The sequence below is a fragment of the Schistocerca gregaria genome, chromosome 9 (genome assembly GCF_023897955.1).
Source record: "Schistocerca gregaria isolate iqSchGreg1 chromosome 9, iqSchGreg1.2, whole genome shotgun sequence".
NCBI classification, from domain to species: domain Eukaryota; kingdom Metazoa; phylum Arthropoda; class Insecta; order Orthoptera; family Acrididae; genus Schistocerca; species Schistocerca gregaria.
The window spans coordinates 3,740,076-3,751,731 of record NC_064928.1 but is presented as its reverse complement, the minus strand read 5'-3'; the positions used below and the strand labels follow the sequence as shown (position 1 = coordinate 3,751,731).

General features: G+C 49.4%; 2 non-coding genes across 2 annotated transcripts; both read right to left on the bottom strand.

Annotated features, from left to right (window-relative positions):
- Positions 1-3,681: 3,681 nt before the first annotated feature.
- Positions 3,682-3,755, bottom strand: Trnat-ugu (transfer RNA threonine (anticodon UGU)). The gene has a single exon. It is a non-coding gene; the product is annotated as a tRNA-Thr (tRNA).
- Positions 3,756-6,637: 2,882 nt separating this feature from the next.
- Positions 6,638-6,710, bottom strand: Trnaa-ggc (transfer RNA alanine (anticodon GGC)). The gene has a single exon. It is a non-coding gene; the product is annotated as a tRNA-Ala (tRNA).
- Positions 6,711-11,656: the final 4,946 nt, after the last annotated feature.

Sequence of the window (11,656 nt, the reverse complement as noted above, 5' to 3'; positions counted from 1 at the left end):
CTCACCCTCGCAGCCGACTTTTCCGACTTTCCACGACGCTCACGCTGGTGACAGCATTATTTATAGTTCGACGTCGCGCCAAAGCGAATGAGCACATTTCGCCTACGGCTTAGGCCGCCCTCCTAGTGTGGCTGCTCGGTGTCTGCAGGCAGCGAGGGTCTGCAAGCTTCCTGTGTTCGCACCTATGTCACCTGTGCTTGCTTGTCAGAGACAGACTATCGCAAAACATACAACTCACTCCATGAATTGATTGCTACGGCATCTGTTATCAGCAGTCACAACTAGCAACACCAGTAGCAGCTGACTGCACGCAAAGAATAGGAATGTGCAGTGGGATTTACGTGAACTCAGCGCAAGGCAGATCTTTCCGACATAGGCTTGAGAATCTTACGGGAACACTTGTACTGTTTCTAAATTAAGTGTAGGCGTGGGAGGAGGGTGCTTCCTGCGCACTAATAACAGCACGCTTGTCAATTGTGGATGCTAATCATTCGCTTGTATCTTCCTAGACACATCTGCTGGTTGTGAATTATTCCACTTGCATGGCAAGGGGCGCATGTAGGTGTGTTAAAAATTCTGGAGGCACTGGGTATAGATCCCAGTACCTCTCGCATACAAAGCGAGCGCTCTACCATCTGAGCTACGCTAGCCCCCCGAAGACTAATGGTGCTACATACAGCCATATAGACGACACAGATCCTTGCACTCCCATTATTCAGCAGACAAACACTACTCTCTATGTATCCGTTAGGGTGTCTTTCAGGTTTCGTGCATTCTGTATCGAATCGTAGTTGGCCACAATGAAAGTGGCACGTATAACGTCGAAAATAGAATTCGGACACCGCTCTGAGTAAGACCAACGTGTTGTCCACCCTCTATACTTCAATGAGGTTAAGCCGCGATACCTAAGACAGATCTGCACTCGATGACACCTCGATAACAGCCGGTCCCCACACTTACATCTTGCTCTCCGACCAACACTTACCATGCACTGACCACAAAAAATGGAGGCGCCGCAGCTTGAACCCTGGACCTTTCACATGCCAAGCGAACGCTCTACCAACTGAGCTACGCCCCATGCACGAGCAAACGGCACTATTCCCCATTCTTTGCGGCTCAGATGCGCACGGACACGATGGTTGTTGGTTTGTAGCGGTGAAGGGAGCAGAGTACAAAGGCGCGGACCCGTTCATATACACAAAAGTTCCAAGTAGTTTCGATGCTCTGGTATTACAAATGCAAATTCCGTCTGTTTTTAACGTCTTAAATTGAAAGAGCCGTCACAAATTGCTCCGTTTTCACTCCTTGTCGACAATCATACAGCACCTGAGGTAACAAACGCATCTCGAGCCCCATTGTGCATTCCATTATTCATGCCAACTCAGTGCCTCGCTCTTTACTACTGTGTACCAATCTTGTCGTCCAACTGCAAAACACTGGGCCACAACAAGTTTCCGCGTCTCCATTGCACTGCGCATACTACGAAACGCTCCCCAAACTTGGCACTCACCCTCGCAGCCGACTTTTCCGACTTTCCACGACGCTCACGCAACGCACACGCTAGTGACAGCATTATTTATAGTTCGACGTCGCGCCAAAGCGAATGAGCACATTTCGCCTACGGCCTAGGCCGCCCTCCTAGTGTGGCTGCTCGGTGTCTGCAGGCAGCGAGGGTCTGCAAGCTTCCTGTGTTCGCACCTATGTCACCTGTGCTTGCTTGTCAGAGACAGACTATCGCAAAACATACAACTCACTCCATGAATTGATTGCTACGGCATCTGTTATCAGCAGTCACAACTAGCAACACCAGTAGCAGCTGACTGCACGCAAAGAATAGGAATGTGCAGTGGGATTTACGTGAACTCAGCGCAAGGCAGATCTTTCCGACATAGGCTTGAGAATCTTACGGGAACACTTGTACTGTTTCTAAATTAAGTGTAGGCGTGGGAGGAGGGTGCTTCCTGCGCACTAATAACAGCACGCTTGTCAATTGTGGATGCTAATCAATCGCTTGAATCTTCCTAGACACATCTGCTGGTTGTGAATTATTCCACTTGCATGGCAAGGGGCGCATGTAGGTGTGTTAAAAATTCTGGAGGCACTGGGTATTGATCCCAGCACCTCTCACATACAAAGCGAGCGCTCTACCATCTGAGCTACGCCCGCCCCCCGAAGACTAATGGTGCTATATACAGCCATATAGACGACACAGACCCTTGCACTCCCATTATTCAGCAGACAAACACTACTCTCTATGTATCCGTTAGGGTGTCTTTCAGGTTTCGTGCATTCTGTATCGAATCGTAGTTGGCCACAATGAAAGTGGCACGTATAACGTCGAAAATAGAATTCGGACACCGCTCTGAGTAAGACCAACGTGAGGTCCACCCTCTAGACTTCAATGAGGTTAAGCCGCGATACCTAAGACAGATCTGCACTCGATGACACCTCGATAACAGCCGGTCCCCACACTTACATCTTGCTCTCCTGACGTCAGTGTACATCATATCAGTCTGTGACGCTGGCTTTGCAACATCTTGCGTGCCTTTAGGTTCGCCGCGACCAACACTTACCATGCACTGACCACAAAAAATGGAGGCGCCGCAGCTTGAACCCTGGACCTTTCACATGTCAAGCGAACGCTCTACCAACTGAGCTACGCCCCATGCACGAGCAAACGGCGCTATTCAACATTCTTTGCGACTCAGATGCGCACGGACACGATGGTTGTTGGTTTGTAGCGGTGAAGGGAGCAGAGTACAAAGGCGCGGACCCGTTAATATACACAAAAGTTCCAAGTAGTTTCGATGCTCTGGTATTACAAATGCAAATTCCGTCTGTTTTTAACGTCTTAAATTGACAGAGCCGTCACAAATTGCTCCGTTTTCACTCCTTGTCGACAATCATACAGCACCTGAGGTAACAAACGCATCTCGAGCCCCATTGTGCATTCCATTATTCATGCCAACTCAGTGCCTCGCTCTTTACTACTGTGTACCAATCTTGTCGTCCAACTGCAAAACACTGGGCCACAACAAGTTTCCGCGTCTCCATTGCACTGCGCATACTACGAAACGCTCCCCAAACTTGGCACTCACCCTCGCAGCCGACTTTTCCGACTTTCCACGACGCTCACGCAACGCACACGTTAGTGACAGCATTATTTATAGTTCGACGTCGCGCCAAAGCGAATGAGCATATTTCGCCTACGGCTTAGGCCGCCCTCCTAGTGTGGCTGCTCGGTGTCTGCAGGCAGCGAGGGTCTGCAAGCTTCCTGTGTTCGCACCTATGTCACCTGTGCTTGCTTGTCAGAGACAGACTATCGCAAAACATACAACTCACTCCATGAATTGATTGCTACGGCATCTGTTATCAGCAGTCACAACTAGCAACACCAGTAGCAGCTGACTGCACGCAAAGAATAGGAATGTGCAGTCGGATTTACGTGAACTCAGCGCAAGGCAGATCTTTCCGACATAGGCTTGAGAATCTTACGGGAACACTTGTACTGTTTCTAAATTAAGTGTAGGCGTGGGAGGAGGGTGCTTCCTGCGCACTAATAACAGCACGCTTGTCAATTGTGGATGCTAATCATTCGCTTGTATCTTCCTAGACACATCTGCTGGTTGTGAATTATTCCACTTGCATGGCAAGGGGCGCATGTAGGTGTGTTAAAAATTCTGGAGGCACTGGGTATTGATCCCAGCACCTCTCGCATACAAAGCGAGCGCTCTACCATCTGAGCTACGCCCGCCCCCGAAGACTAATGGTGCTATATACAGCCATATAGACGACACAGACCCTTGCACTCCCATTATTCAGCAGACAAACACTACTCTCTATGTATCCGTTAGGGTGTCTTTCAGGTTTCGTGCATTCTGTATCGAATCGTAGTTGGCCACAATGAAAGTGGCACGTATAACGTCGAAAATAGAATTCGGACACCGCTCTGAGTAAGACCAACGTGTTGTCCACCCTCTAGACTTCAATGAGGTTAAGCCGCGATACCTAAGACAGATCTGCACTCGATGACACCTCGATAACAGCCGGTCCCCACACTTACATCTTGCTCTCCTTACGTCAGTATACATCATATCAGTCTGTGACGCTGGCTTTGCAACATCTTGCGTGCCTTTAGGTTCGCCGCGACCAACACTTACCATATACTGACCACAAAATATGGAGGCGCCGCGGCTTGAACCCTGGACCTTTCACATGCCAAGCGAACGCTCTACCAACTGAGCTACGCCCCATGCACGAGCAAACGGCGCTATTCCCCATTCTTTGCGACTCAGATGCGCACGGACACGATGGTTGTTGGTTTGTAGCGGTGAAGGGAGCAGAGTACAAAGGCGCGGACCCGTTCATATACACAAAAGTTCCAAGTAGTTTCGATGCTCTGGTATTACAAATGCAAATTCCGTCTGGTTTTAACGTTTTAAATTGAAAGAGCCGTCACAAATTGCTCCGTTTTCACTCCTTGTCGACAATCATACAGCACCTGAGGTAACAAACGCATCTCGAGCCCCATTGTGCACTCCATTATTCATGCCAACTCAGTGCCTCGCTCTTTACTACTGTGTACCAATCTTGTCGTCCAACTGCAAAACACTGGGCCACAACAAGTTTCCGCGTCTCCATTGCACTGCGCATACTACGAAACGCTCCCCAAACTTGGCACTCACCCTCGCAGCCGACTTTTCCGACTTTCCACGACGCTCACGCTAGTGACAGCATTATTTATAGTTCGACGTCGCGCCAAAGCGAATGAGCACATTTCGCCTACGGCTTAGGCAGCCCTCCTAGTGTGGCTGCTCGGTGTCTGCAGGCAGCGAGGGTCTGCAAGCTTCCTGTGTTCGCACCTATGTCACCTGTGCTTGCCTGTCGGAGACAGACTATCGCAAAACATACAACTCACTCCATGAATTGATTGCTACGGCATCTGTTATCAGCAGTCACAACTAGCAACACCAGTAGCAGCTGACTGCACGCAAAGAATAGGAATGTGCAGTGGGATTTACGTGAACTCAGCGCAAGGCAGATCTTTCCGACATAGGCTTGAGAATCTTACGGGAACACTTGTACTGTTTCTAAATTAAGTGTAGGCGTGGGAGGAGGGTGCTTTGTGCGCACTAATAACAGCACGCTTGTCAATTGTGGATGCTAATCATTCGCTTGTATCTTCCTAGACACATCTGCTGGTTGTGAATTATTCCACTTGCATGGCAAGGTGCGCATGTAGGTGTGTTAAAAATTCTGGAGGCACTGGGTATTGATCCCAGTACCTCTCGCATACTAAGCGAGCGCTCTACCATCTGAGCTACGCCCGCCCTCCCGAAGACTAATGGTGCTACATACAGCCATATAGACGACACAGACCCTGGCACTCCCATTATTCAGCAGACAAACACTACTCTCTATGTATCCGTTAGGGTGTCTTTCAGGTTTCGTGCATTCTGTATCGAATCGTAGTTGGCCACAATGAAAGTGGCACGTATAACGTCGAAAATAGAATTCGGACACCGCTCTGAGTAAGACCAACGTGTTGTCCACCCTCTAGACTTCAATGAGGTTAAGCCGCGATACCTAAGACAGATCTGCACTCGATGACAGCATTATTTATAGTTCGACGTCGCGCCAAAGCGAATGAGCACATTTCGCCTACGGCTTAGGCCGCCCTCCTAGTGTGGCTGCTCGGTGTCTGCAGGCAGCGAGGGTCTGCAAGCTTCCTGTGTTCGCACCTATGTCACCTGTGCTTGCTTGTCAGAGACAGACTATCGCAAAACATACAACTCACTCCATGAATTGATTACTACGGCATCTGTTATCAGCAGTCATAACTAGCAACACCAGTAGCAGCTGACTGCACGCAAAGAATAGGAATGTGCAGTGGGATTTACGTGAACTCAGCGCAAGGCAGATCTTTCTGACATAGGCTTGAGAATCTTACGGGAACACTTGTACTGTTTCTAAATTAAGTGTAGGCGTGGGAGGAGGGTGCTTCCTGCGCACTAATAACAGCACGCTTGTCAATTGTGGATGCTAATCATTCGCTTGTATCTTCCTAGACACATCTGCTGGTTGTGAATTATTCCACTTGCGTGGCAAGGTGCACATGTAGGTGTGTTAAAAATTCTGGAGGCACTGGGTATTGATCCCAGTACCTCTCGCATACTAAGCGAGCGCTCTACCATATGAGCTACGCCCGCCCCCCCGAAGACTAATGGTGCTACATACAGCCATATAGACGGCACAGACCCTTGCACTCCCATTATTCAGCAGACAAACGCTACTCTCTATGTATCCGTTAGGGTGTCTTTCACGTTTCGTGCATTCTGTATCGAATCGTAGTTGGCCACAATGAAAGTGGCACGTATAACGTCGAAAATAAAATTCGGACACCGCTCTGAGTAAGACCAACGTGTTGTCCACCCTCTAGACTTCAATGAGGTTAAGCCGCGATACCTAAGACAGATCTGCACTCGATGACACCTCGATAACAGCCGGTCCCCATACTTACATCTTGCTCTCCTTACGTCAGTATACATCATATCAGTCTGTGACGCTGGCTTTGCAACATCTTGCGTGCCTTTAGGTTCGCCGCGACCAACACTTACCATGCACTGACCACAAAAAACGGAGGCGCCGCGGCTTGAACCCTGGACCTTTCACATGCCAAGCGAACGCTCTACCAACTGAGCTACTCCCCCTGCACGAGCAAACGGCGCTCTTCCCCATTCTTTGCGACTCAGATGCGCACGGACACGAAGGTTGTTGGTTTGTAGCGGTGAAGGGAGCAGAGCACAAAGGCGCGGACCCGTTCATATACACAAAAGTTCCAAGTAGTTTCGATGCTCTGGTATTACAAATGCAAATTCCGTCTGTTTTTAACGTCTTAAATTGAAAGAGCTGTCACAAATTGCTCCGTTTTCACTCCTTGTCGACAATCATACAGCACCTGAGGTAACAAACGCATCTCGAGCCCCATTGTGCACTCCATTATTCATGCCATCTGAGTGCCTCGCTCTTTACTACTGTGTACCAATCTTGTCGTCCAACTGCAAAACACTGGGCCACAACAGGTTTCCGCGTCTCCATTGCACTGCGCATACTACGAAACGCACCCCAAACTTGGCATTCACCCTCGCAGCCGACTTTTCCGACTTTCCACGACGCTCACGCTAGTGACAGCATTATTTATAGTTCGACGTCGCGCCAAAGCGAATGAGCACATTTCGCCTACGGCTTAGGCCGCCCTCCTAGTGTGGCTGCTCGGTGTCTGCAGGCAGCGGAGGTCTGCAAGCTTCCTGTGTTCGCACCTATGTCACCTGTGCTTGCTTGTCAGAGACAGACTATAGCAAAACATACAACTCACTCCATGAATTGATTGCTACGGCATCTGTTATCAGCAGTCACAACTAGCAACACCAGTAGCAGCTGACTGCACGCAAAGAATAGGAATGTGCAGGGGGATTTACGTGAACTCAGCGGAAGGCAGATCTTTCCGACATAGGCTTGAGAATCTTACGGGAACACTTGTACTGTTTCTAAATTAAGTGTAGGCGTGGGAAGATTGTGCTTCCTGCGCACTAATAACAGCACGCTTGTCAATTGTGGCTGCTAATCATTCGCTTGTATCTTCCTAGACACATCTGCTGGTTGTGAATTATTCCACTTGCATGGCAAGGTGCGCATGTAGGTGTGTTAAAAATTCTGGAGGCACCGGGTATTGATCCCAGCACCTCTCGCATACTAAGCGAGCGCTCTACCATATTAGCTACGCCCCCCCCCCCCCCCCCCCCCCCGAAGACTAATGGTGCTACATACAGCCATATAGACGACACAGACCCTTGCACTCCCATTATTCAGCAGACAAACACTACTCTCTATGTATCCGTTAGGGTGTCTTTCAGGTTTCGTGCATTCTGTATCGAATCGTAGTTGGCCACAATGAAAGTGGCACGTATAACGTCGAAAATAGAATTCGGACACCGCTCTGAGTAAGACCAACGTGTTGTCCACCCTCTAGACTTCAATGAGGTTAAGCCGCGGTACCTAAGACAGATCTGCACTCGATGACACCTCGATAACAGCCGGTCCTCACACTTACATCTTGCTCTCCTTACGTCAGTATACATCATATCAGTCTGTGACGCTGGCTTTGCAACATCTTGCGTGCCTTTAGGTTCGCCGCGACCAACACTTACCATGCACTGACCACAAAAAAATGGAGGCGCCGCGGCTTGAACCCTGGACCTTTCCAATGCCAAGCGAACGCTCTACCAACTGAGCTACGCCCCATGCACGAGCTAATTGCGCTATTCCCCATTCTTTGCGACTCAGATGCGCACGGACACGATGGTTGTTGGTTTGTAGCGGTGAAGGGAGCAGAGTACAAAGGCGCGGACCCGTTCATATACACAAAAGTTCCAAGTAGTTTCGATGCTCTGGTATTACAAATGAAAATTCCGTCTGTTTTTAACGTCTTAAATTGAAAGAGCCGTCACAAATTGCTCCGTTTTCACTCCTTGTCGACAATCATACAGCACCAGAGGTAACAAACACATCTCGAGCCCCATTGTGCACTCCATGATTCATGCCAACTCAGTGCCTCGCTCTTTACTACTGTGTACCAATCTTGTCGTCCAACTGCAAAACACTGGACCACAACATGTTTCCGCGTCTCCATTGCACTGCGCATACTACGAAACGCTGCCCAAACTTGGCACTCACCCTCGCAGCCGACTTTTCCGACTTTCCACGACGCTCACGCAACGCTCACGCTGGTGACAGCATTATTTATAGTTCGACGTCGCGCCAAAGCGAATGAGCACATTTCGCCTACGGCTTAGGCCGCCCTCCTAGTGTGGCTGCTCGGTGTCTGCAGGCAGCGAGGGTCTGCAAGCTTCCTGTGTTCGCACCTATGTCACCTGTGCTTGCTTGTCAGAGACAGACTATCGCAAAACATACAACTCACTCCATGAATTGATTGCTACGGCATCTGTTATCAGCAGTCACAACTAGCAACACCAGTAGCAGCTGACTGCACGCAAAGAATAGGAATGTGCAGTGGGATTTACGTGAACTCAGCGCAAGGCAGATCTTTCCGACATAGGCTTGAGAATCTTACGGGAACACTTGTACTGTTTCTAAATTAAGTGTAGGCGTGGGAGGAGGGTGCTTCCTGCGCACTAATAACAGCACGCTTGTCAATTGTGGATGCTAATCATTCGCTTGTATCTTCCTAGACACATCTGCTGGTTGTGAATTATTCCACTTGCATGGCAAGGTGCGCATGTAGGTGTGTTAAAAATTCTGGAGGCATTGGGTATTGATCCCAGTACCTCTCGCATACTAAGCGAGCGCTCTACCATCTGAGCTACGCCCGCCCTCCCGAAGACTAATGGTGCTACATACAGCCATATAGACGACACAGACCCTGGCACTCCCATTATTCAGCAGACAAACACTACTCTCTGTGTATCCGTTAGGGTGTCTTTCAGGTTTCGTGCATTCTGTATCGAATCGTAGTTGGCCACAATGAAAGTGGCACGTATAACGTCGAAAATAGAATTCGGACACCGCTCTGAGTAAGACCAACGTGTTGTCCACCCTCTAGACTTCAATGAGGTTAAGCCGCGATACCTAAGACAGATCTGCACTCGATGACACCTCGATAACAGCCGGTCCCCACACTTACATCTTGCTCTCCTTACGTCAGTATACATCATATCAGTCTGTGACGCTGGCTTTGCAACATCTTGCGTGCCTTTAGGTTCGCCGCGACCAACACTTACCATATACTGACCACAAAATATGGAGGCGCCGCGGCTTGAACCCTGGACCTTTCACATGCCCAGCGAACGCTCTACCAACTGAGCTACGCCCCATGCACGAGCAAACTGCGCTATTCCCCATTCTTTGCGACTCAGATGCGCACGGACACGATGGTTGGTTGGTTTGTAGCGGTGAAGGGAGCAGAGTACAAAGGCGCGGACCCGTTCATATACACAAAAGTTCCAAGTAGTTTCGATGCTCTGGTATTACAAATGCAAATTCCGTCTGTTTTTAACGTCTTAAATTGAAAGAGCCGTCACAAATTGCTCCGTTTTCACTCCTTGTCGACAATCATACAGCACCTGAGGTAACAAACACATCTCGAGCCCCCTTGTGCACTCCATGATTCATGCCAACTCAGTGCCTCGCTCTTTACTACTGTGTACCAATCTTGTCGTCCAACTGCAAAACACTGGGCCACAACAAGTTTCCGCGTCTCCATTGCACTGTGCATACTACGAAACGCTCCCCAAACTTGGCACTCACCCTCGCAGCCGACTTTTCCGACTTTCCACGACGCTCACGCTAGTGACAGCATTATTTATAGTTCGACGTCGCGCCAAAGCGAATGAGCACATTTCGCCTACGGCTTAGGCCGCCCTCCTAGTGTGGCTGCTCGGTGTCTGCAGGCAGCGGAGGTCTGCAAGCTTCCTGTGTTCGCACCTATGTCACCTGTGCTTGCTTGTCAGAGACAGACTATAGCAAAACATACAACTCACTCCATGAATTGATTGCTACGGCATCTGTTATCAGCAGTCACAACTAGCAACACCAGTAGCAGCTGACTGCACGCAAAGAATAGGAATGTGCAGGGGGATTTACGTGAACTCAGCGGAAGGCAGATCTTTCCGACATAGGCTTGAGAATCTTACGGGAACACTTGTACTGTTTCTAAATTAAGTGTAGGCGTGGGAAGATTGTGCTTCCTGCGCACTAATAACAGCACGCTTGTCAATTGTGGCTGCTAATCATTCGCTTGTATCTTCCTAGACACATCTGCTGGTTGTGAATTATTCCACTTGCATGGCAAGGTGCGCATGTAGGTGTGTTAAAAATTCTGGAGGCACCGGGTATTGATCCCAGCACCTCTCGCATACTAAGCGAGCGCTCTACCATATTAGCTACGCCCGCCCCCCCCCCCCCCCCCCCCCCCCGAAGACTAATGGTGCTACATACAGCCATATAGACGACACAGACCCTTGCACTCCCATTATTCAGCAGACAAACACTACTCTCTATGTATCCGTTAGGGTGTCTTTCAGGTTTCGTGCATTCTGTATCGAATCGTAGTTGGCCACAATGAAAGTGGCACGTATAACGTCGAAAATAGAATTCGGACACCGCTCTGAGTAAGACCAACGTGTTGTCCACCCTCTAGACTTCAATGAGGTTAAGCCGCGGTACCTAAGACAGATCTGCACTCGATGACACCTCGATAACAGCCGGTCCTCACTCTTACATCTTGCTCTCCTTACGTCAGTATACATCATATCAGTCTGTGACGCTGGCTTTGCAACATCTTGCGTGCCTTTAGGTTCGCCGCGACCAACACTTACCATGCACTGACCACAAAAAAATGGAGGCGCCGCGGCTTGAACCCTGGACCTTTCCAATGCCAAGCGAACGCTCTACCAACTGAGCTACGCCCCATGCACGAGCTAATTGCGCTATTCCCCATTCTTTGCGACTCAGATGCGCACGGACACGATGGTTGTTGGTTTGTAGCGGTGAAGGGAGCAGAGTACAAAGGCGCGGACCCGTTCATATACACAAAAGTTCCAAGTAGTTTCGATGCTCTGGTATTACAAATGAAAATTCC